This window comes from Globicephala melas, unplaced genomic scaffold, assembly GCF_963455315.2.
Source record: "Globicephala melas unplaced genomic scaffold, mGloMel1.2 SCAFFOLD_584, whole genome shotgun sequence".
Classification (NCBI taxonomy): Eukaryota; Metazoa; Chordata; class Mammalia; order Artiodactyla; family Delphinidae; genus Globicephala; species Globicephala melas.
This window is the reverse complement of record NW_027207745.1, coordinates 46,631-68,149: the sequence shown is the minus strand read 5'-3', so window position 1 is coordinate 68,149 and position 21,519 is coordinate 46,631. Positions and strand designations below refer to the sequence as shown.

The following is a 21,519-nucleotide window of genomic DNA, read 5'->3' as shown; positions in this document are numbered from 1 at the left end:
GGCCAGCTGCTGTCGGGCAGGAAGGCTGGCCCGGTCTGCGAAAGGGCTGTGCCTAGCGCAGCGTGGGCGGGCAGGTGGGATGCCCAAGGGACCGCAGGCCCCGGGCCCTGAAGCCTCTGGGGCCACATCCCTGTGAGCGACCTGCGGGGTCTGGGATGGGAGGCCAAGCGCCGAAACTTTTGCTGGGTCCTGCCCTCCCTGGGCTGGGTGGTCGCCAACACCTCCGCCACCACCCGATCACCGAGACCTCCGTTCCTCTGCCAAGGTGGGCGGCGGGGCCCTGCCAGTGCGGGCGGGCCGCTAGGCTGGCGGTAAGGCCCAACGGCCTGCTAAGCTGCGCCTCAAGAGGCAGCCCACGACCCACCGACACCTACTACCAAAGCAGCCTAGACGGGCCCGATCAAGTCTGGATCTCGGAAGCTAAGCAGGGTCGGGCCTGTTTCGAACTTGGATGGGAGACGTCCCGGCTGGGAGAGCTCCTGGGAATACCGGGTGCTGTCGGCCTTTTGCCTCCCGCTCCGCTTACTCCTTTTGTCGCTCGCGGTGGCGGCGATGGTGGCGGCGGTGGTGGAGGCGGCCGTCTCCGCCCCTGTCAGGTACCGCTGCAGGCCCCACCTCCTCAGGCCCCTCCAACCACAGCAAGCGTCTGATGGGGCGCTCCCCGCCTGCCTGAGCGGCCAGGCGGCCAGAAGGCGTCCCTGGAAGGCAGCGGCACACCATATGCTCCGTTGGTCCCCTGACTCAAAGCAGACATGGCCACGGACCCGGGTGCCGTCCATGCGGCCCGCGAGCCCCTCGACCTGCACCTGGCGGTCCCCACTGGATCCCAGCCCCGGCGCCGCCACCTGTCTGCCGGTGGGTGTCTCTCCACAGCTCCATCCGGAAAAAGCCCCCCCTCCACCGTTTCACCGTGGCCGGGTGCCGGAGAGGGATAGAGGGCCCAGGCGGCTTCCGCGGGACTGCCGGCCACCTGGGGCGGGGTCCTGAGCTCGGACGGTGGTGTGGGGGCAAGGGTGCGTTGCTGGGTTTAAGGGGCTTTGCCAACTCAATGGTGGCTCCCACTGGCTTCGGGCCAGCTGCTGTCGGGCAGGAAGGCCGGCCCGGTCTGCGACAGGGCTGCGCCTAGCGCAGCGTGGGCGGGCAGGTGGGATGCCCAAAGGACCGCAGGCCCCGGGCCCTGAAGCCTCCGGGGCCACATCCCTGTGAGCGACCTGCGGGATCTGGGGTGGGAGGCCAAGCGCCGAAACGTTTCCTGGGTCCCTCCCACCCTGGGCTGGGTGGTCGCCAAAATCTCCGGCACCACCCGGTCCCCGAGACCTCCGTTCCTCTGCCTAGGCGGGCGGGCCGCTGGGCTGGCGGTAAGTCCCATGGGCCTGCTAAGCTGCGCCTCACGAGGCAGCCTGCGACCCACTGACACCTACTGTCAAACCAGCCTAGACGGGCCCGATCAAGTCTGGATCTCGGAAGGTAAGCAGGGTCGGGCCTGGTTCGAACTTGGATGGGAGACCTCCTGGATGGGAGAGCTCCTGGGAATACCGGGTGCTGTAGGATTTTTGCCTTCCGCTCCGCTTTCTCCTTTTGTCGCCCACAGTGGCGGCGGCGGCGGCCGTCTACGCCCCCGCCGGGTACCAGGTACCGCTGCAGGCCCCACCTCCTCAGGCCCCTCCCACCACAGCAAGCGTCTGATGGGGCACTCCCCACCTGCCTGACCGGCCAGGCGGCCAGAAGGCGTCCCTGGAAGGCAGCGACACACCAGCCGCTCCAGGGGGCGGCCTGACGTCACCCAGACATGGCCGCGGACCCGGGTGCCGTCCGTTCGGCCCGCGAGCCCCGCGAGCCGCACCTGGCCGCAGCCACTGGAGTCCAGCCCCGGCACCGCCACCTGTCTTCCGGGGTGTCTCTCCACAGCTCCATCCGGAAAAAGCACCCCTTCTGCCCCTTCGCCGCGGCCGTGGGCAGGAGCGGGATCGAGGGCCCAGGCCACTTCCCCGGACCTGCCGGCCACCTGGGGCGGGGTCCTGAGCTCGGACGGTGGCGTCGGGACAAGGGTGGCCTTGCTGTGTCTAAGGGGCCGTGCCAACTCAATGGTGGCTCCCAGTGGCTTCGGGCCAGCTGCTGTAGGACAGGAGGGTCAGACCAGTCTGCTTCTGGGCTGCACCTAGCGCAGCGTGGGCGCGCAGGTGGGATGCCCAAGGCACCGCCGACCCCGGGCCCTGAAGCCTCCGGGGCAACATCCCTGTGAGCGACCTGCGGGATCTGCGGTGGGAGGCCAAGCGCCGAAACGTTTCCTGGGTCCCTCCCGCCCTGGGCTGGGTGGTCGCCAACTCCTCTGCCACCGCCCGGTCCCCGAGACCTCCGTTCCCCTGCCTAGGCGGGCAGCGGGGCCCTGCCGGGGCGGGCGGGCCACTGGGCCGGCGGTAAGGCCCAAGCGCCTGCTAAGCTGCACCTCAAGTGGAAGCCCGCGACCCCCCCAGTGTCTACGGCCAAACCACCCTAGACGGGCCCGATCTCGACTCGATCTCGGAAGCTAAGCAGGGTTGGGCCTGGTTAGTAGTTGGATGGCAGACCTCCTGGACGGGAGAGCTCCTGGGAACGCCAGGTGCTGTAGGCTTTTTGCCTCCCGCTACACACATTCTCATTTTGTCGACCGCGGCGGTCGTGGCGGTGGCGGCGGTGGCGGCGGTGGCGGCGGCGGTGGCGGCGGCGGCCGTCTCCGCCCCCGCGGGGTACCGCTGCAGGCCCCACCTCCTCAGGACCCTCCCACCACAGCAAGCGTCTGATGGGGCGCTCCCCGCCTGCCTGAGCGGCCAGGCGGCCAGAAGGCGTCCCTGGAAGACAGCGGCACACCAGATGCTCCGTTGGTCCCCTGACGCGAAGCAGACATGGCCGCAGACCCGGGTGCCGTCCAAGCGGCCCGCGAGCCCCTCGACCTGCACCTGGCGGCCCCCACTGGAGCCCAGCCCCGGCGCCGCCACCTGTCTGCCGGGGGGTGTCTCTCCACAGCTCCATCCGGAAAAAGCACCACCTCCACCGTTTCGCCGCGGCTTGGTGCCGGAGAGGGATAGAGGGCCCAGGCCGCTTCCAAGTGCCTGCCGGCCACCTGGGCCGGGGTACAGAGCTCGACGGTGTTGTGGGGGCAAGGGTGGCGTTGCTGGGTCTAAGGGGCTTTGCCAACTCAACGGTGGCTCCCACTGGCTTCGGGCCAGCTGCTGTCGGGCAGGAAGGCCGGCCCAGTCTGCGACAGGGCTGCGCCTAGCGCAGCGAGGGCAGGCAGGTGAGATGCCCAAGGGACCGCAGGCCCCAGGCCCTGAAGCCTCCGGGGCCACATCCTTGTGAGCGACCTGCGGGATCTGGGGTGGGAGGCCAAGCGCCGAAATGTTTCCTTGGTCCCGCCCGCCCTGGGCTGGGTGGTCGCCAACACCTCGCCAGCAACCGGTCCCCAGGACCTCTGTTCCTCTGCCTAGGTGGGCGGCGGGGCCCTGCCAGGGTGGGCGGGCCCCTGGGCTGGCGGTAAGGCCCAATGGCCTGCTAAACTGCGCCTCAAGAGGCAGCCCGCGACCCACCAACACCTACAGCCAAAGCAGCCTAGACGGGCCCGATCAAGTCTGGATCTCGGAAGCTAAGAAGGGTCGGGCCTGGTTAGAACTTGGATGGGAGACCTCCTGGATGGGAGAGCTCCTGGGAATACCGGGTGCTGTAGGCTTTTTGCCTCCCGCTCCGCTTTCTCTTTTTGTCGCCCGCGGTGGCGGAGGCGGCGGCCGCCGTCTCCGCCCCCGCCGGATACCAGGTACCGCTGCAGGCCCCACCTCCTCAGGCCCCTCCCACCACAGCAAGCGTCTGATGGGGCGCTCCCCGCCTGCCTGAGCGGCCAGGCGGCCAAAAGGCATCCCTGGAAGGCAGCAGCACACCATATGCTCCGTTGGTCCCCTGACTCGAAGCAGACATGGCCGCGGACCCGGGTGCCGTCCATGCGGCCCGCGAGCCCCTCGACCTGCACCTGGCGGTCCCCACTGGATCCCAGCCCCGGCGCCGCCACCTGTCTGCCGGGGGGTGTCTCTCCAAAGCTCCATCCGGAAAAAGCCCCCCCTCCACCGTTTCGCCGCGGCCGGGTGCCGAAGAGGGATAGAGGGCCCAAGCCGCTTCCGCGGGCCTGCTGGACACCTGGGGCGGGGTCCTGAGCTCGGACGGTGGTGTGGGGGCAAGGGTGGCATTGCTGGGTAAGGGGCTTTGCCAACTCAAAGGTGGCTCCCACTGGCTTCGGGCCAGCTGCTGTCGGGCAGGAAGGCTGGCCCGGTCTGCGAAAGGGCTGTGCCTAGCGCAGCGTGGGCGGGCAGGTGGGATGCCCAAGGGACCGCAGGCCCCGGGCCCTGAAGCCTCTGGGGCCACATCCCTGTGAGCGACCTGCGGGGTCTGGGATGGGAGGCCAAGCGCCGAAACTTTTGCTGGGTCCTGCCCTCCCTGGGCTGGGTGGTCGCCAACACCTCCGCCACCACCCGATCACCGAGACCTCCGTTCCTCTGCCAAGGTGGGCGGCGGGGCCCTGCCAGTGCGGGCGGGCCGCTAGGCTGGCGGTAAGGCCCAACGGCCTGCTAAGCTGCGCCTCAAGAGGCAGCCCACGACCCACCGACACCTACTACCAAAGCAGCCTAGACGGGCCCGATCAAGTCTGGATCTCGGAAGCTAAGCAGGGTCGGGCCTGTTTCGAACTTGGATGGGAGACGTCCCGGCTGGGAGAGCTCCTGGGAATACCGGGTGCTGTCGGCCTTTTGCCTCCCGCTCCGCTTACTCCTTTTGTCGCTCGCGGTGGCGGCGATGGTGGCGGCGGTGGTGGAGGCGGCCGTCTCCGCCCCTGTCAGGTACCGCTGCAGGCCCCACCTCCTCAGGCCCCTCCAACCACAGCAAGCGTCTGATGGGGCGCTCCCCGCCTGCCTGAGCGGCCAGGCGGCCAGAAGGCGTCCCTGGAAGGCAGCGGCACACCATATGCTCCGTTGGTCCCCTGACTCGAAGCAGACATGGCCACGGACCCGGGTGCCGTCCATGCGGCCCGCGAGCCCCTCGACCTGCACCTGGCGGTCCCCACTGGATCCCAGCCCCGGCGCCGCCACCTGTCTGCCGGTGGGTGTCTCTCCACAGCTCCATCCGGAAAAAGCCCCCCCTCCACCGTTTCACCGTGGCCGGGTGCCGGAGAGGGATAGAGGGCCCAGGCGGCTTCCGCGGGACTGCCGGCCACCTGGGGCGGGGTCCTGAGCTCGGACGGTGGTGTGGGGGCAAGGGTGCGTTGCTGGGTTTAAGGGGCTTTGCCAACTCAATGGTGGCTCCCACTGGCTTCGGGCCAGCTGCTGTCGGGCAGGAAGGCCGGCCCGGTCTGCGACAGGGCTGCGCCTAGCGCAGCGTGGGCGGGCAGGTGGGATGCCCAAAGGACCGCAGGCCCCGGGCCCTGAAGCCTCCGGGGCCACATCCCTGTGAGCGACCTGCGGGATCTGGGGTGGGAGGCCAAGCGCCGAAACGTTTCCTGGGTCCCTCCCACCCTGGGCTGGGTGGTCGCCAAAATCTCCGGCACCACCCGGTCCCCGAGACCTCCGTTCCTCTGCCTAGGCGGGCGGGCCGCTGGGCTGGCGGTAAGTCCCATGGGCCTGCTAAGCTGCGCCTCACGAGGCAGCCTGCGACCCACTGACACCTACTGTCAAACCAGCCTAGACGGGCCCGATCAAGTCTGGATCTCGGAAGGTAAGCAGGGTCGGGCCTGGTTCGAACTTGGATGGGAGACCTCCTGGATGGGAGAGCTCCTGGGAATACCGGGTGCTGTAGGATTTTTGCCTTCCGCTCCGCTTTCTCCTTTTGTCGCCCACAGTGGCGGCGGCGGCGGCCGTCTACGCCCCCGCCGGGTACCAGGTACCGCTGCAGGCCCCACCTCCTCAGGCCCCTCCCACCACAGCAAGCGTCTGATGGGGCACTCCCCACCTGCCTGACCGGCCAGGCGGCCAGAAGGCGTCCCTGGAAGGCAGCGACACACCAGCCGCTCCAGGGGGCGGCCTGACGTCACCCAGACATGGCCGCGGACCCGGGTGCCGTCCGTTCGGCCCGCGAGCCCCGCGAGCCGCACCTGGCCGCAGCCACTGGAGTCCAGCCCCGGCACCGCCACCTGTCTTCCGGGGTGTCTCTCCACAGCTCCATCCGGAAAAAGCACCCCTTCTGCCCCTTCGCCGCGGCCGTGGGCAGGAGCGGGATCGAGGGCCCAGGCCACTTCCCCGGACCTGCCGGCCACCTGGGGCGGGGTCCTGAGCTCGGACGGTGGCGTCGGGACAAGGGTGGCCTTGCTGTGTCTAAGGGGCTGTGCCAACTCAATGGTGGCTCCCAGTGGCTTCGGGCCAGCTGCTGTAGGACAGGAGGGTCGGACCAGTCTGCTTCTGGGCTGCACCTAGCGCAGCGTGGGCGCGCAGGTGGGATGCCCAAGGCACCGCCGACCCCGGGCCCTGAAGCCTCCGGGGCAACATCCCTGTGAGCGACCTGCGGGATCTGCGGTGGGAGGCCAAGCGCCGAAACGTTTCCTGGGTCCCTCCCGCCCTGGGCTGGGTGGTCGCCAACTCCTCTGCCACCGCCCGGTCCCCGAGACCTCCGTTCCCCTGCCTAGGCGGGCAGCGGGGCCCTGCCGGGGCGGGCGGGCCACTGGGCCGGCGGTAAGGCCCAAGCGCCTGCTAAGCTGCACCTCAAGTGGAAGCCCGCGACCCCCCCAGTGTCTACGGCCAAACCACCCTAGACGGGCCCGATCTCGACTCGATCTCGGAAGCTAAGCAGGGTTGGGCCTGGTTAGTAGTTGGATGGCAGACCTCCTGGACGGGAGAGCTCCTGGGAACGCCAGGTGCTGTAGGCTTTTTGCCTCCCGCTACACACATTCTCATTTTGTCGACCGCGGCGGTCGTGGCGGTGGCGGCGGTGGCGGCGGCGGTGGCGGCGGCGGCCGTCTCCGCCCCCGCGGGGTACCGCTGCAGGCCCCACCTCCTCAGGACCCTCCCACCACAGCAAGCGTCTGATGGGGCGCTCCCCGCCTGCCTGAGCGGCCAGGCGGCCAGAAGGCGTCCCTGGAAGACAGCGGCACACCAGATGCTCCGTTGGTCCCCTGACGCGAAGCAGACATGGCCGCAGACCCGGGTGCCGTCCAAGCGGCCCGCGAGCCCCTCGACCTGCACCTGGCGGCCCCCACTGGAGCCCAGCCCCGGCGCCGCCACCTGTCTGCCGGGGGGTGTCTCTCCACAGCTCCATCCGGAAAAAGCACCACCTCCACCGTTTCGCCGCGGCTTGGTGCCGGAGAGGGATAGAGGGCCCAGGCCGCTTCCAAGTGCCTGCCGGCCACCTGGGCCGGGGTACAGAGCTCGACGGTGTTGTGGGGGCAAGGGTGGCGTTGCTGGGTCTAAGGGGCTTTGCCAACTCAACGGTGGCTCCCACTGGCTTCGGGCCAGCTGCTGTCGGGCAGGAAGGCCGGCCCAGTCTGCGACAGGGCTGCGCCTAGCGCAGCGAGGGCAGGCAGGTGAGATGCCCAAGGGACCGCAGGCCCCAGGCCCTGAAGCCTCCGGGGCCACATCCTTGTGAGCGACCTGCGGGATCTGGGGTGGGAGGCCAAGCGCCGAAATGTTTCCTTGGTCCCGCCCGCCCTGGGCTGGGTGGTCGCCAACACCTCGCCAGCAACCGGTCCCCAGGACCTCTGTTCCTCTGCCTAGGTGGGCGGCGGGGCCCTGCCAGGGTGGGCGGGCCCCTGGGCTGGCGGTAAGGCCCAATGGCCTGCTAAACTGCGCCTCAAGAGGCAGCCCGCGACCCACCAACACCTACAGCCAAAGCAGCCTAGACGGGCCCGATCAAGTCTGGATCTCGGAAGCTAAGAAGGGTCGGGCCTGGTTAGAACTTGGATGGGAGACCTCCTGGATGGGAGAGCTCCTGGGAATACCGGGTGCTGTAGGCTTTTTGCCTCCCGCTCCGCTTTCTCTTTTTGTCGCCCGCGGTGGCGGAGGCGGCGGCCGCCGTCTCCGCCCCCGCCGGATACCAGGTACCGCTGCAGGCCCCACCTCCTCAGGCCCCTCCCACCACAGCAAGCGTCTGATGGGGCGCTCCCCGCCTGCCTGAGCGGCCAGGCGGCCAAAAGGCATCCCTGGAAGGCAGCAGCACACCATATGCTCCGTTGGTCCCCTGACTCGAAGCAGACATGGCCGCGGACCCGGGTGCCGTCCATGCGGCCCGCGAGCCCCTCGACCTGCACCTGGCGGTCCCCACTGGATCCCAGCCCCGGCGCCGCCACCTGTCTGCCGGGGGGTGTCTCTCCAAAGCTCCATCCGGAAAAAGCCCCCCCTCCACCGTTTCGCCGCGGCCGGGTGCCGAAGAGGGATAGAGGGCCCAAGCCGCTTCCGCGGGCCTGCTGGACACCTGGGGCGGGGTCCTGAGCTCGGACGGTGGTGTGGGGGCAAGGGTGGCATTGCTGGGTAAGGGGCTTTGCCAACTCAAAGGTGGCTCCCACTGGCTTCGGGCCAGCTGCTGTCGGGCAGGAAGGCTGGCCCGGTCTGCGAAAGGGCTGTGCCTAGCGCAGCGTGGGCGGGCAGGTGGGATGCCCAAGGGACCGCAGGCCCCGGGCCCTGAAGCCTCTGGGGCCACATCCCTGTGAGCGACCTGCGGGGTCTGGGATGGGAGGCCAAGCGCCGAAACTTTTGCTGGGTCCTGCCCTCCCTGGGCTGGGTGGTCGCCAACACCTCCGCCACCACCCGATCACCGAGACCTCCGTTCCTCTGCCAAGGTGGGCGGCGGGGCCCTGCCAGTGCGGGCGGGCCGCTAGGCTGGCGGTAAGGCCCAACGGCCTGCTAAGCTGCGCCTCAAGAGGCAGCCCACGACCCACCGACACCTACTACCAAAGCAGCCTAGACGGGCCCGATCAAGTCTGGATCTCGGAAGCTAAGCAGGGTCGGGCCTGCTTCGAACTTGGATGGGAGACGTCCCGGCTGGGAGAGCTCCTGGGAATACCGGGTGCTGTCGGCCTTTTGCCTCCCGCTCCGCTTACTCCTTTTGTCGCTCGCGGTGGCGGCGATGGTGGCAGCGGTGGTGGAGGCGGCCGTCTCCGCCCCTGTCAGGTACCGCTGCAGGCCCCACCTCCTCAGGCCCCTCCAACCACAGCAAGCGTCTGATGGGGCGCTCCCCGCCTGCCTGAGCGGCCAGGCGGCCAGAAGGCGTCCCTGGAAGGCAGCGGCACACCATATGCTCCGTTGGTCCCCTGACTCGAAGCAGACATGGCCACGGACCCGGGTGCCGTCCATGCGGCCCGCGAGCCCCTCGACCTGCACCTGGCGGTCCCCACTGGATCCCAGCCCCGGCGCCGCCACCTGTCTGCCGGTGGGTGTCTCTCCACAGCTCCATCCGGAAAAAGCCCCCCCTCCACCGTTTCACCGTGGCCGGGTGCCGGAGAGGGATAGAGGGCCCAGGCGGCTTCCGCGGGACTGCCGGCCACCTGGGGCGGGGTCCTGAGCTCGGACGGTGGTGTGGGGGCAAGGGTGCGTTGCTGGGTTTAAGGGGCTTTGCCAACTCAATGGTGGCTCCCACTGGCTTCGGGCCAGCTGCTGTCAGGCAGGAAGGCCGGCCCGGTCTGCGACAGGGCTGCGCCTAGCGCAGCGTGGGCGGGCAGGTGGGATGCCCAAAGGACCGCAGGCCCCGGGCCCTGAAGCCTCCGGGGCCACATCCCTGTGAGCGACCTGCGGGATCTGGGGTGGGAGGCCAAGCGCCGAAACGTTTCCTGGGTCCCTCCCACCCTGGGCTGGGTGGTCGCCAAAATCTCCGGCACCACCCGGTCCCCGAGACCTCCGTTCCTCTGCCTAGGCGGGCGGGCCGCTGGGCTGGCGGTAAGTCCCATGGGCCTGCTAAGCTGCGCCTCACGAGGCAGCCTGCGACCCACTGACACCTACTGTCAAACCAGCCTAGACGGGCCCGATCAAGTCTGGATCTCGGAAGGTAAGCAGGGTCGGGCCTGGTTCGAACTTGGATGGGAGACCTCCTGGATGGGAGAGCTCCTGGGAATACCGGGTGCTGTAGGATTTTTGCCTTCCACTCCGCTTTCTCCTTTTGTCGCCCACAGTGGCGGCGGCGGCGGCCGTCTACGCCCCCGCCGGGTACCAGGTACCGCTGCAGGCCCCACCTCCTCAGGCCCCTCCCACCACAGCAAGCGTCTGATGGGGCACTCCCCACCTGCCTGACCGGCCAGGCGGCCAGAAGGCGTCCCTGGAAGGCAGCGACACACCAGCCGCTCCAGGGGGCGGCCTGACGTCACCCAGACATGGCCGCGGACCCGGGTGCCGTCCGTTCGGCCCGCGAGCCCCGCGAGCCGCACCTGGCCGCAGCCACTGGAGTCCAGCCCCGGCACCGCCACCTGTCTTCCGGGGTGTCTCTCCACAGCTCCATCCGGAAAAAGCACCCCTTCTGCCCCTTCGCCGCGGCCGTGGGCAGGAGCGGGATCGAGGGCCCAGGCCACTTCCCCGGACCTGCCGGCCACCTGGGGCGGGGTCCTGAGCTCGGACGGTGGCGTCGGGACAAGGGTGGCCTTGCTGTGTCTAAGGGGCCGTGCCAACTCAATGGTGGCTCCCAGTGGCTTCGGGCCAGCTGCTGTAGGACAGGAGGGTCGGACCAGTCTGCTTCTGGGCTGCACCTAGCGCAGCGTGGGCGCGCAGGTGGGATGCCCAAGGCACCGCCGACCCCGGGCCCTGAAGCCTCCGGGGCAACATCCCTGTGAGCGACCTGCGGGATCTGCGGTGGGAGGCCAAGCGCCGAAACGTTTCCTGGGTCCCTCCCGCCCTGGGCTGGGTGGTCGCCAACTCCTCTGCCACCGCCCGGTCCCCGAGACCTCCGTTCCCCTGCCTAGGCGGGCAGCGGGGCCCTGCCGGGGCGGGCGGGCCACTGGGCCGGCGGTAAGGCCCAAGCGCCTGCTAAGCTGCACCTCAAGTGGAAGCCCGCGACCCCCCCAGTGTCTACGGCCAAACCACCCTAGACGGGCCCGATCTCGACTCGATCTCGGAAGCTAAGCAGGGTTGGGCCTGGTTAGTAGTTGGATGGCAGACCTCCTGGACGGGAGAGCTCCTGGGAACGCCAGGTGCTGTAGGCTTTTTGCCTCCCGCTACACACATTCTCATTTTGTCGACCGCGGCGGTCGTGGCGGTGGCGGCGGTGGCGGCGGTGGCGGCGGCGGTGGCGGCGGCGGCCGTCTCCGCCCCCGCGGGGTACCGCTGCAGGCCCCACCTCCTCAGGACCCTCCCACCACAGCAAGCGTCTGATGGGGCGCTCCCCGCCTGCCTGAGCGGCCAGGCGGCCAGAAGGCGTCCCTGGAAGACAGCGGCACACCAGATGCTCCGTTGGTCCCCTGACGCGAAGCAGACATGGCCGCAGACCCGGGTGCCGTCCAAGCGGCCCGCGAGCCCCTCGACCTGCACCTGGCGGCCCCCACTGGAGCCCAGCCCCGGCGCCGCCACCTGTCTGCCGGGGGGTGTCTCTCCACAGCTCCATCCGGAAAAAGCACCACCTCCACCGTTTCGCCGCGGCTTGGTGCCGGAGAGGGATAGAGGGCCCAGGCCGCTTCCAAGTGCCTGCCGGCCACCTGGGCCGGGGTACAGAGCTCGACGGTGTTGTGGGGGCAAGGGTGGCGTTGCTGGGTCTAAGGGGCTTTGCCAACTCAACGGTGGCTCCCACTGGCTTCGGGCCAGCTGCTGTCGGGCAGGAAGGCCGGCCCAGTCTGCGACAGGGCTGCGCCTAGCGCAGCGAGGGCAGGCAGGTGAGATGCCCAAGGGACCGCAGGCCCCAGGCCCTGAAGCCTCCGGGGCCACATCCTTGTGAGCGACCTGCGGGATCTGGGGTGGGAGGCCAAGCGCCGAAATGTTTCCTTGGTCCCGCCCGCCCTGGGCTGGGTGGTCGCCAACACCTCGCCAGCAACCGGTCCCCAGGACCTCTGTTCCTCTGCCTAGGTGGGCGGCGGGGCCCTGCCAGGGTGGGCGGGCCCCTGGGCTGGCGGTAAGGCCCAATGGCCTGCTAAACTGCGCCTCAAGAGGCAGCCCGCGACCCACCAACACCTACAGCCAAAGCAGCCTAGACGGGCCCGATCAAGTCTGGATCTCGGAAGCTAAGAAGGGTCGGGCCTGGTTAGAACTTGGATGGGAGACCTCCTGGATGGGAGAGCTCCTGGGAATACCGGGTGCTGTAGGCTTTTTGCCTCCCGCTCCGCTTTCTCTTTTTGTCGCCCGCGGTGGCGGAGGCGGCGGCCGCCGTCTCCGCCCCCGCCGGATACCAGGTACCGCTGCAGGCCCCACCTCCTCAGGCCCCTCCCACCACAGCAAGCGTCTGATGGGGCGCTCCCCGCCTGCCTGAGCGGCCAGGCGGCCAAAAGGCATCCCTGGAAGGCAGCAGCACACCATATGCTCCGTTGGTCCCCTGACTCGAAGCAGACATGGCCGCGGACCCGGGTGCCGTCCATGCGGCCCGCGAGCCCCTCGACCTGCACCTGGCGGTCCCCACTGGATCCCAGCCCCGGCGCCGCCACCTGTCTGCCGGGGGGTGTCTCTCCAAAGCTCCATCCGGAAAAAGCCCCCCCTCCACCGTTTCGCCGCGGCCGGGTGCCGAAGAGGGATAGAGGGCCCAAGCCGCTTCCGCGGGCCTGCTGGACACCTGGGGCGGGGTCCTGAGCTCGGACGGTGGTGTGGGGGCAAGGGTGGCATTGCTGGGTAAGGGGCTTTGCCAACTCAAAGGTGGCTCCCACTGGCTTCGGGCCAGCTGCTGTCGGGCAGGAAGGCTGGCCCGGTCTGCGAAAGGGCTGTGCCTAGCGCAGCGTGGGCGGGCAGGTGGGATGCCCAAGGGACCGCAGGCCCCGGGCCCTGAAGCCTCTGGGGCCACATCCCTGTGAGCGACCTGCGGGGTCTGGGATGGGAGGCCAAGCGCCGAAACTTTTGCTGGGTCCTGCCCTCCCTGGGCTGGGTGGTCGCCAACACCTCCGCCACCACCCGATCACCGAGACCTCCGTTCCTCTGCCAAGGTGGGCGGCGGGGCCCTGCCAGTGCGGGCGGGCCGCTAGGCTGGCGGTAAGGCCCAACGGCCTGCTAAGCTGCGCCTCAAGAGGCAGCCCACGACCCACCGACACCTACTACCAAAGCAGCCTAGACGGGCCCGATCAAGTCTGGATCTCGGAAGCTAAGCAGGGTCGGGCCTGTTTCGAACTTGGATGGGAGACGTCCCGGCTGGGAGAGCTCCTGGGAATACCGGGTGCTGTCGGCCTTTTGCCTCCCGCTCCGCTTACTCCTTTTGTCGCTCGCGGTGGCGGCGATGGTGGCGGCGGTGGTGGAGGCGGCCGTCTCCGCCCCTGTCAGGTACCGCTGCAGGCCCCACCTCCTCAGGCCCCTCCAACCACAGCAAGCGTCTGATGGGGCGCTCCCCGCCTGCCTGAGCGGCCAGGCGGCCAGAAGGCGTCCCTGGAAGGCAGCGGCACACCATATGCTCCGTTGGTCCCCTGACTCGAAGCAGACATGGCCACGGACCCGGGTGCCGTCCATGCGGCCCGCGAGCCCCTCGACCTGCACCTGGCGGTCCCCACTGGATCCCAGCCCCGGCGCCGCCACCTGTCTGCCGGTGGGTGTCTCTCCACAGCTCCATCCGGAAAAAGCCCCCCCTCCACCGTTTCACCGTGGCCGGGTGCCGGAGAGGGATAGAGGGCCCAGGCGGCTTCCGCGGGACTGCCGGCCACCTGGGGCGGGGTCCTGAGCTCGGACGGTGGTGTGGGGGCAAGGGTGCGTTGCTGGGTTTAAGGGGCTTTGCCAACTCAATGGTGGCTCCCACTGGCTTCGGGCCAGCTGCTGTCGGGCAGGAAGGCCGGCCCGGTCTGCGACAGGGCTGCGCCTAGCGCAGCGTGGGCGGGCAGGTGGGATGCCCAAAGGACCGCAGGCCCCGGGCCCTGAAGCCTCCGGGGCCACATCCCTGTGAGCGACCTGCGGGATCTGGGGTGGGAGGCCAAGCGCCGAAACGTTTCCTGGGTCCCTCCCACCCTGGGCTGGGTGGTCGCCAAAATCTCCGGCACCACCCGGTCCCCGAGACCTCCGTTCCTCTGCCTAGGCGGGCGGGCCGCTGGGCTGGCGGTAAGTCCCATGGGCCTGCTAAGCTGCGCCTCACGAGGCAGCCTGCGACCCACTGACACCTACTGTCAAACCAGCCTAGACGGGCCCGATCAAGTCTGGATCTCGGAAGGTAAGCAGGGTCGGGCCTGGTTCGAACTTGGATGGGAGACCTCCTGGATGGGAGAGCTCCTGGGAATACCGGGTGCTGTAGGATTTTTGCCTTCCGCTCCGCTTTCTCCTTTTGTCGCCCACAGTGGCGGCGGCGGCGGCCGTCTACGCCCCCGCCGGGTACCAGGTACCGCTGCAGGCCCCACCTCCTCAGGCCCCTCCCACCACAGCAAGCGTCTGATGGGGCACTCCCCACCTGCCTGACCGGCCAGGCGGCCAGAAGGCGTCCCTGGAAGGCAGCGACACACCAGCCGCTCCAGGGGGCGGCCTGACGTCACCCAGACATGGCCGCGGACCCGGGTGCCGTCCGTTCGGCCCGCGAGCCCCGCGAGCCGCACCTGGCCGCAGCCACTGGAGTCCAGCCCCGGCACCGCCACCTGTCTTCCGGGGTGTCTCTCCACAGCTCCATCCGGAAAAAGCACCCCTTCTGCCCCTTCGCCGCGGCCGTGGGCAGGAGCGGGATCGAGGGCCCAGGCCACTTCCCCGGACCTGCCGGCCACCTGGGGCGGGGTCCTGAGCTCGGACGGTGGCGTCGGGACAAGGGTGGCCTTGCTGTGTCTAAGGGGCCGTGCCAACTCAATGGTGGCTCCCAGTGGCTTCGGGCCAGCTGCTGTAGGACAGGAGGGTCGGACCAGTCTGCTTCTGGGCTGCACCTAGCGCAGCGTGGGCGCGCAGGTGGGATGCCCAAGGCACCGCCGACCCCGGGCCCTGAAGCCTCCGGGGCAACATCCCTGTGAGCGACCTGCGGGATCTGCGGTGGGAGGCCAAGCGCCGAAACGTTTCCTGGGTCCCTCCCGCCCTGGGCTGGGTGGTCGCCAACTCCTCTGCCACCGCCCGGTCCCCGAGACCTCCGTTCCCCTGCCTAGGCGGGCAGCGGGGCCCTGCCGGGGCGGGCGGGCCACTGGGCCGGCGGTAAGGCCCAAGCGCCTGCTAAGCTGCACCTCAAGTGGAAGCCCGCGACCCCCCCAGTGTCTACGGCCAAACCACCCTAGACGGGCCCGATCTCGACTCGATCTCGGAAGCTAAGCAGGGTTGGGCCTGGTTAGTAGTTGGATGGCAGACCTCCTGGACGGGAGAGCTCCTGGGAACGCCAGGTGCTGTAGGCTTTTTGCCTCCCGCTACACACATTCTCATTTTGTCGACCGCGGCGGTCGTGGCGGTGGCGGCGGTGGCGGCGGTGGCGGCGGCGGTGGCGGCGGCGGCCGTCTCCGCCCCCGCGGGGTACCGCTGCAGGCCCCACCTCCTCAGGACCCTCCCACCACAGCAAGCGTCTGATGGGGCGCTCCCCGCCTGCCTGAGCGGCCAGGCGGCCAGAAGGCGTCCCTGGAAGACAGCGGCACACCAGATGCTCCGTTGGTCCCCTGACGCGAAGCAGACATGGCCGCAGACCCGGGTGCCGTCCAAGCGGCCCGCGAGCCCCTCGACCTGCACCTGGCGGCCCCCACTGGAGCCCAGCCCCGGCGCCGCCACCTGTCTGCCGGGGGGTGTCTCTCCACAGCTCCATCCGGAAAAAGCACCACCTCCACCGTTTCGCCGCGGCTTGGTGCCGGAGAGGGATAGAGGGCCCAGGCCGCTTCCAAGTGCCTGCCGGCCACCTGGGCCGGGGTACAGAGCTCGACGGTGTTGTGGGGGCAAGGGTGGCGTTGCTGGGTCTAAGGGGCTTTGCCAACTCAACGGTGGCTCCCACTGGCTTCGGGCCAGCTGCTGTCGGGCAGGAAGGCCGGCCCAGTCTGCGACAGGGCTGCGCCTAGCGCAGCGAGGGCAGGCAGGTGAGATGCCCAAGGGACCGCAGGCCCCAGGCCCTGAAGCCTCCGGGGCCACATCCTTGTGAGCGACCTGCGGGATCTGGGGTGGGAGGCCAAGCGCCGAAATGTTTCCTTGGTCCCGCCCGCCCTGGGCTGGGTGGTCGCCAACACCTCGCCAGCAACCGGTCCCCAGGACCTCTGTTCCTCTGCCTAGGTGGGCGGCGGGGCCCTGCCAGGGTGGGCGGGCCCCTGGGCTGGCGGTAAGGCCCAATGGCCTGCTAAACTGCGCCTCAAGAGGCAGCCCGCGACCCACCAACACCTACAGCCAAAGCAGCCTAGACGGGCCCGATCAAGTCTGGATCTCGGAAGCTAAGAAGGGTCGGGCCTGGTTAGAACTTGGATGGGAGACCTCCTGGATGGGAGAGCTCCTGGGAATACCGGGTGCTGTAGGCTTTTTGCCTCCCGCTCCGCTTTCTCTTTTTGTCGCCCGCGGTGGCGGAGGCGGCGGCCGCCGTCTCCGCCCCCGCCGGATACCAGGTACCGCTGCAGGCCCCACCTCCTCAGGCCCCTCCCACCACAGCAAGCGTCTGATGGGGCGCTCCCCGCCTGCCTGAGCGGCCAGGCGGCCAAAAGGCATCCCTGGAAGGCAGCAGCACACCATATGCTCCGTTGGTCCCCTGACTCGAAGCAGACATGGCCGCGGACCCGGGTGCCGTCCATGCGGCCCGCGAGCCCCTCGACCTGCACCTGGCGGTCCCCACTGGATCCCAGCCCCGGCGCCGCCACCTGTCTGCCGGGGGGTGTCTCTCCAAAGCTCCATCCGGAAAAAGCCCCCCCTCCACCGTTTCGCCGCGGCCGGGTGCCGAAGAGGGATAGAGGGCCCAAGCCGCTTCCGCGGGCCTGCTGGACACCTGGGGCGGGGTCCTGAGCTCGGACGGTGGTGTGGGGGCAAGGGTGGCATTGCTGGGTAAGGGGCTTTGCCAACTCAAAGGTGGCTCCCACTGGCTTCGGGCCAGCTGCTGTCGGGCAGGAAGGCTGGCCCGGTCTGCGAAAGGGCTGTGCCTAGCGCAGCGTGGGCGGGCAGGTGGGATGCCCAAGGGACCGCAGGCCCCGGGCCCTGAAGCCTCTGGGGCCACATCCCTGTGAGCGACCTGCGGGGTCTGGGATGGGAGGCCAAGCGCCGAAACTTTTGCTGGGTCCTGCCCTCCCTGGGCTGGGTGGTCGCCAACACCTCCGCCACCACCCGATCACCGAGACCTCCGTTCCTCTGCCAAGGTGGGCGGCGGGGCCCTGCCAGTGCGGGCGGGCCGCTAGGCTGGCGGTAAGGCCCAACGGCCTGCTAAGCTGCGCCTCAAGAGGCAGCCCACGACCCACCGACACCTACTACCAAAGCAGCCTAGACGGGCCCGATCAAGTCTGGATCTCGGAAGCTAAGCAGGGTCGGGCCTGTTTCGAACTTGGATGGGAGACGTCCCGGCTGGGAGAGCTCCTGGGAATACCGGGTGCTGTCGGCCTTTTGCCTCCCGCTCCGCTTACTCCTTTTGTCGCTCGCGGTGGCGGCGATGGTGGCGGCGGTGGTGGAGGCGGCCGTCTCCGCCCCTGTCAGGTACCGCTGCAGGCCCCACCTCCTCAGGCCCCTCCAACCACAGCAAGCGTCTGATGGGGCGCTCCCCGCCTGCCTGAGCGGCCAGGCGGCCAGAAGGCGTCCCTGGAAGGCAGCGGCACACCATATGCTCCGTTGGTCCCCTGACTCGAAGCAGACATGGCCACGGACCCGGGTGCCGTCCATGCGGCCCGCGAGCCCCTCGACCTGCACCTGGCGGTCCCCACTGGATCCCAGCCCCGGCGCCGCCACCTGTCTGCCGGTGGGTGTCTCTCCACAGCTCCATCCGGAAAAAGCCCCCCCTCCACCGTTTCACCGTGGCCGGGTGCCGGAGAGGGATAGAGGGCCCAGGCGGCTTCCGCGGGACTGCCGGCCACCTGGGGCGGGGTCCTGAGCTCGGACGGTGGTGTGGGGGCAAGGGTGCGTTGCTGGGTTTAAGGGGCTTTGCCAACTCAATGGTGGCTCCCACTGGCTTCGGGCCAGCTGCTGTCGGGCAGGAAGGCCGGCCCGGTCTGCGACAGGGCTGCGCCTAGCGCAGCGTGGGCGGGCAGGTGGGATGCCCAAAGGACCGCAGGCCCCGGGCCCTGAAGCCTCCGGGGCCACATCCCTGTGAGCGACCTGCGGGATCTGGGGTGGGAGGCCAAGCGCCGAAACGTTTCCTGGGTCCCTCCCACCCTGGGCTGGGTGGTCGCCAAAATCTCCGGCACCACCCGGTCCCCGAGACCTCCGTTCCTCTGCCTAGGCGGGCGGGCCGCTGGGCTGGCGGTAAGTCCCATGGGCCTGCTAAGCTGCGCCTCACGAGGCAGCCTGCGACCCACTGACACCTACTGTCAAACCAGCCTAGACGGGCCCGATCAAGTCTGGATCTCGGAAGGTAAGCAGGGTCGGGCCTGGTTCGAACTTGGATGGGAGACCTCCTGGATGGGAGAGCTCCTGGGAATACCGGGTGCTGTAGGATTTTTGCCTTCCGCTCCGCTTTCTCCTTTTGTCGCCCACAGTGGCGGCGGCGGCGGCCGTCTACGCCCCCGCCGGGTACCAGGTACCGCTGCAGGCCCCACCTCCTCAGGCCCCTCCCACCACAGCAAGCGTCTGATGGGGCACTCCCCACCTGCCTGACCGGCCAGGCGGCCAGAAGGCGTCCCTGGAAGGCAGCGACACACCAGCCGCTCCAGGGGGCGGCCTGACGTCACCCAGACATGGCCGCGGACCCGGGTGCCGTCCGTTCGGCCCGCGAGCCCCGCGAGCCGCACCTGGCCGCAGCCACTGGAGTCCAGCCCCGGCACCGCCACCTGTCTTCCGGGGTGTCTCTCCACAGCTCCATCCGGAAAAAGCACCCCTTCTGCCCCTTCGCCGCGGCCGTGGGCAGGAGCGGGATCGAGGGCCCAGGCCACTTCCCCGGACCTGCCGGCCACCTGGGGCGGGGTCCTGAGCTCGGACGGTGGCGTCGGGACAAGGGTGGCCTTGCTGTGTCTAAGGGGCCGTGCCAACTCAATGGTGGCTCCCAGTGGCTTCGGGCCAGCTGCTGTAGGACAGGAGGGTCGGACCAGTCTGCTTCTGGGCTGCACCTAGCGCAGCGTGGGCGCGCAGGTGGGATGCCCAAGGCACCGCCGACCCCGGGCCCTGAAGCCTCCGGGGCAACATCCCTGTGAGCGACCTGCGGGATCTGCGGTGGGAGGCCAAGCGCCGAAACGTTTCCTGGGTCCCTCCCGCCCTGGGCTGGGTGGTCGCCAACTCCTCTGCCACCGCCCGGTCCCCGAGACCTCCGTTCCCCTGCCTAGGCGGGCAGCGGGGCCCTGCCGGGGCGGGCGGGCCACTGGGCCGGCGGTAAGGCCCAAGCGCCTGCTAAGCTGCACCTCAAGTGGAAGCCCGCGACCCCCCCAGTGTCTACGGCCAAACCACCCTAGACGGGCCCGATCTCGACTCGATCTCGGAAGCTAAGCAGGGTTGGGCCTGGTTAGTAGTTGGATGGCAGACCTCCTGGACGGGAGAGCTCCTGGGAACGCCAGGTGCTGTAGGCTTTTTGCCTCCCGCTACACACATTCTCATTTTGTCGACCGCGGCGGTCGTGGCGGTGGCGGCGGTGGCGGCGGTGGCGGCGGCGGTGGCGGCGGCGGCCGTCTCCGCCCCCGCGGGGTACCGCTGCAGGCCCCACCTCCTCAGGACCCTCCCACCACAGCAAGCGTCTGATGGGGCGCTCCCCGCCTGCCTGAGCGGCCAGGCGGCCAGAAGGCGTCCCTGGAAGACAGCGGCACACCAGATGCTCCGTTGGTCCCCTGACGCGAAGCAGACATGGCCGCAGACCCGGGTGCCGTCCAAGCGGCCCGCGAGCCCCTCGACCTGCACCTGGCGGCCCCCACTGGAGCCCAGCCCCGGCGCCGCCACCTGTCTGCCGGGGGGTGTCTCTCCACAGCTCCATCCGGAAAAAGCACCACCTCCACCGTTTCGCCGCGGCTTGGTGCCGGAGAGGGATAGAGGGCCCAGGCCGCTTCCAAGTGCCTGCCGGCCACCTGGGCCGGGGTACAGAGCTCGACGGTGTTGTGGGGGCAAGGGTGGCGTTGCTGGGTCTAAGGGGCTTTGCCAACTCAACGGTGGCTCCCACTGGCTTCGGGCCAGCTGCTGTCGGGCAGGAAGGCCGGCCCAGTCTGCGACAGGGCTGCGCCTAGCGCAGCGAGGGCAGGCAGGTGAGATGCCCAAGGGACCGCAGGCCCCAGGCCCTGAAGCCTCCGGGGCCACATCCTTGTGAGCGACCTGCGGGATCTGGGGTGGGAGGCCAAGCGCCGAAATGTTTCCTTGGTCCCGCCCGCCCTGGGCTGGGTGGTCGCCAACACCTCGCCAGCAACCGGTCCCCAGGACCTCTGTTCCTCTGCCTAGGTGGGCGGCGGGGCCCTGCCAGGGTGGGCGGGCCCCTGGGCTGGCGGTAAGGCCCAATGGCCTGCTAAACTGCGCCTCAAGAGGCAGCCCGCGACCCACCAACACCTACAGCCAAAGCAGCCTAGACGGGCCCGATCAAGTCTGGATCTCGGAAGCTAAGAAGGGTCGGGCCTGGTTAGAACTTGGATGGGAGACCTCCTGGATGGGAGAGCTCCTGGGAATACCGGGTGCTGTAGGCTTTTTGCCTCCCGCTCCGCTTTCTCTTTTTGTCGCCCGCGGTGGCGGAGGCGGCGGCCGCCGTCTCCGCCCCCGCCGGATACCAGGTACCGCTGCAGGCCCCACCTCCTCAGGCCCCTCCCACCACAGCAAGCGTCTGATGGGGCGCTCCCCGCCTGCCTGAGCGGCCAGGCGGCCAAAAGGCATCCCTGGAAGGCAGCAGCACACCATATGCTCCGTTGGTCCCCTGACTCGAAGCAGACATGGCCGCGGACCCGGGTGCCGTCCATGCGGCCCGCGAGCCCCTCGACCTGCACCTGGCGGTCCCCACTGGATCCCAGCCCCGGCGCCGCCACCTGTCTGCCGGGGGGTGTCTCTCCAAAGCTCCATCCGGAAAAAGCCCCCCCTCCACCGTTTCGCCGCGGCCGGGTGCCGAAGAGGGATAGAGGGCCCAAGCCGCTTCCGCGGGCCTGCTGGACACCTGGGGCGGGGTCCTGAGCTCGGACGGTGGTGTGGGGGCAAGGGTGGCATTGCTGGGTAAGGGGCTTTGCCAACTCAAAGGTGGCTCCCACTGGCTTCGGGCCAGCTGCTGTCGGGCAGGAAGGCTGGCCCGGTCTGCGAAAGGGCTGTGCCTAGCGCAGCGTGGGCGGGCAGGTGGGATGCCCAAGGGACCGCAGGCCCCGGGCCCTGAAGCCTCTGGGGCCACATCCCTGTGAGCGACCTGCGGGGTCTGGGATGGGAGGCCAAGCGCCGAAACTTTTGCTGGGTCCTGCCCTCCCTGGGCTGGGTGGTCGCCAACACCTCCGCC

At 69.4% G+C, this 21,519-nt stretch overlaps 5 pseudogenes; all 5 read left to right on the top strand.

The window, feature by feature from the left end:
* The first annotated feature begins 2,475 nt into the window (after window positions 1–2,475).
* Window positions 2,476–2,611, top strand: LOC132595730 (5S ribosomal RNA; annotated as a pseudogene).
* Window positions 2,612–6,735: 4,124 nt separating this feature from the next.
* On the top strand, window positions 6,736–6,871 carry LOC132595728 (5S ribosomal RNA; annotated as a pseudogene).
* Window positions 6,872–10,986: 4,115 nt separating this feature from the next.
* LOC132595727 (5S ribosomal RNA) lies at window positions 10,987–11,122 on the top strand (annotated as a pseudogene).
* Window positions 11,123–15,246: 4,124 nt separating this feature from the next.
* On the top strand, window positions 15,247–15,382 carry LOC132595726 (5S ribosomal RNA; annotated as a pseudogene).
* A 4,124-nt stretch (window positions 15,383–19,506) lies between these two features.
* LOC132595725 (5S ribosomal RNA) lies at window positions 19,507–19,642 on the top strand (annotated as a pseudogene).
* Window positions 19,643–21,519: the final 1,877 nt, after the last annotated feature.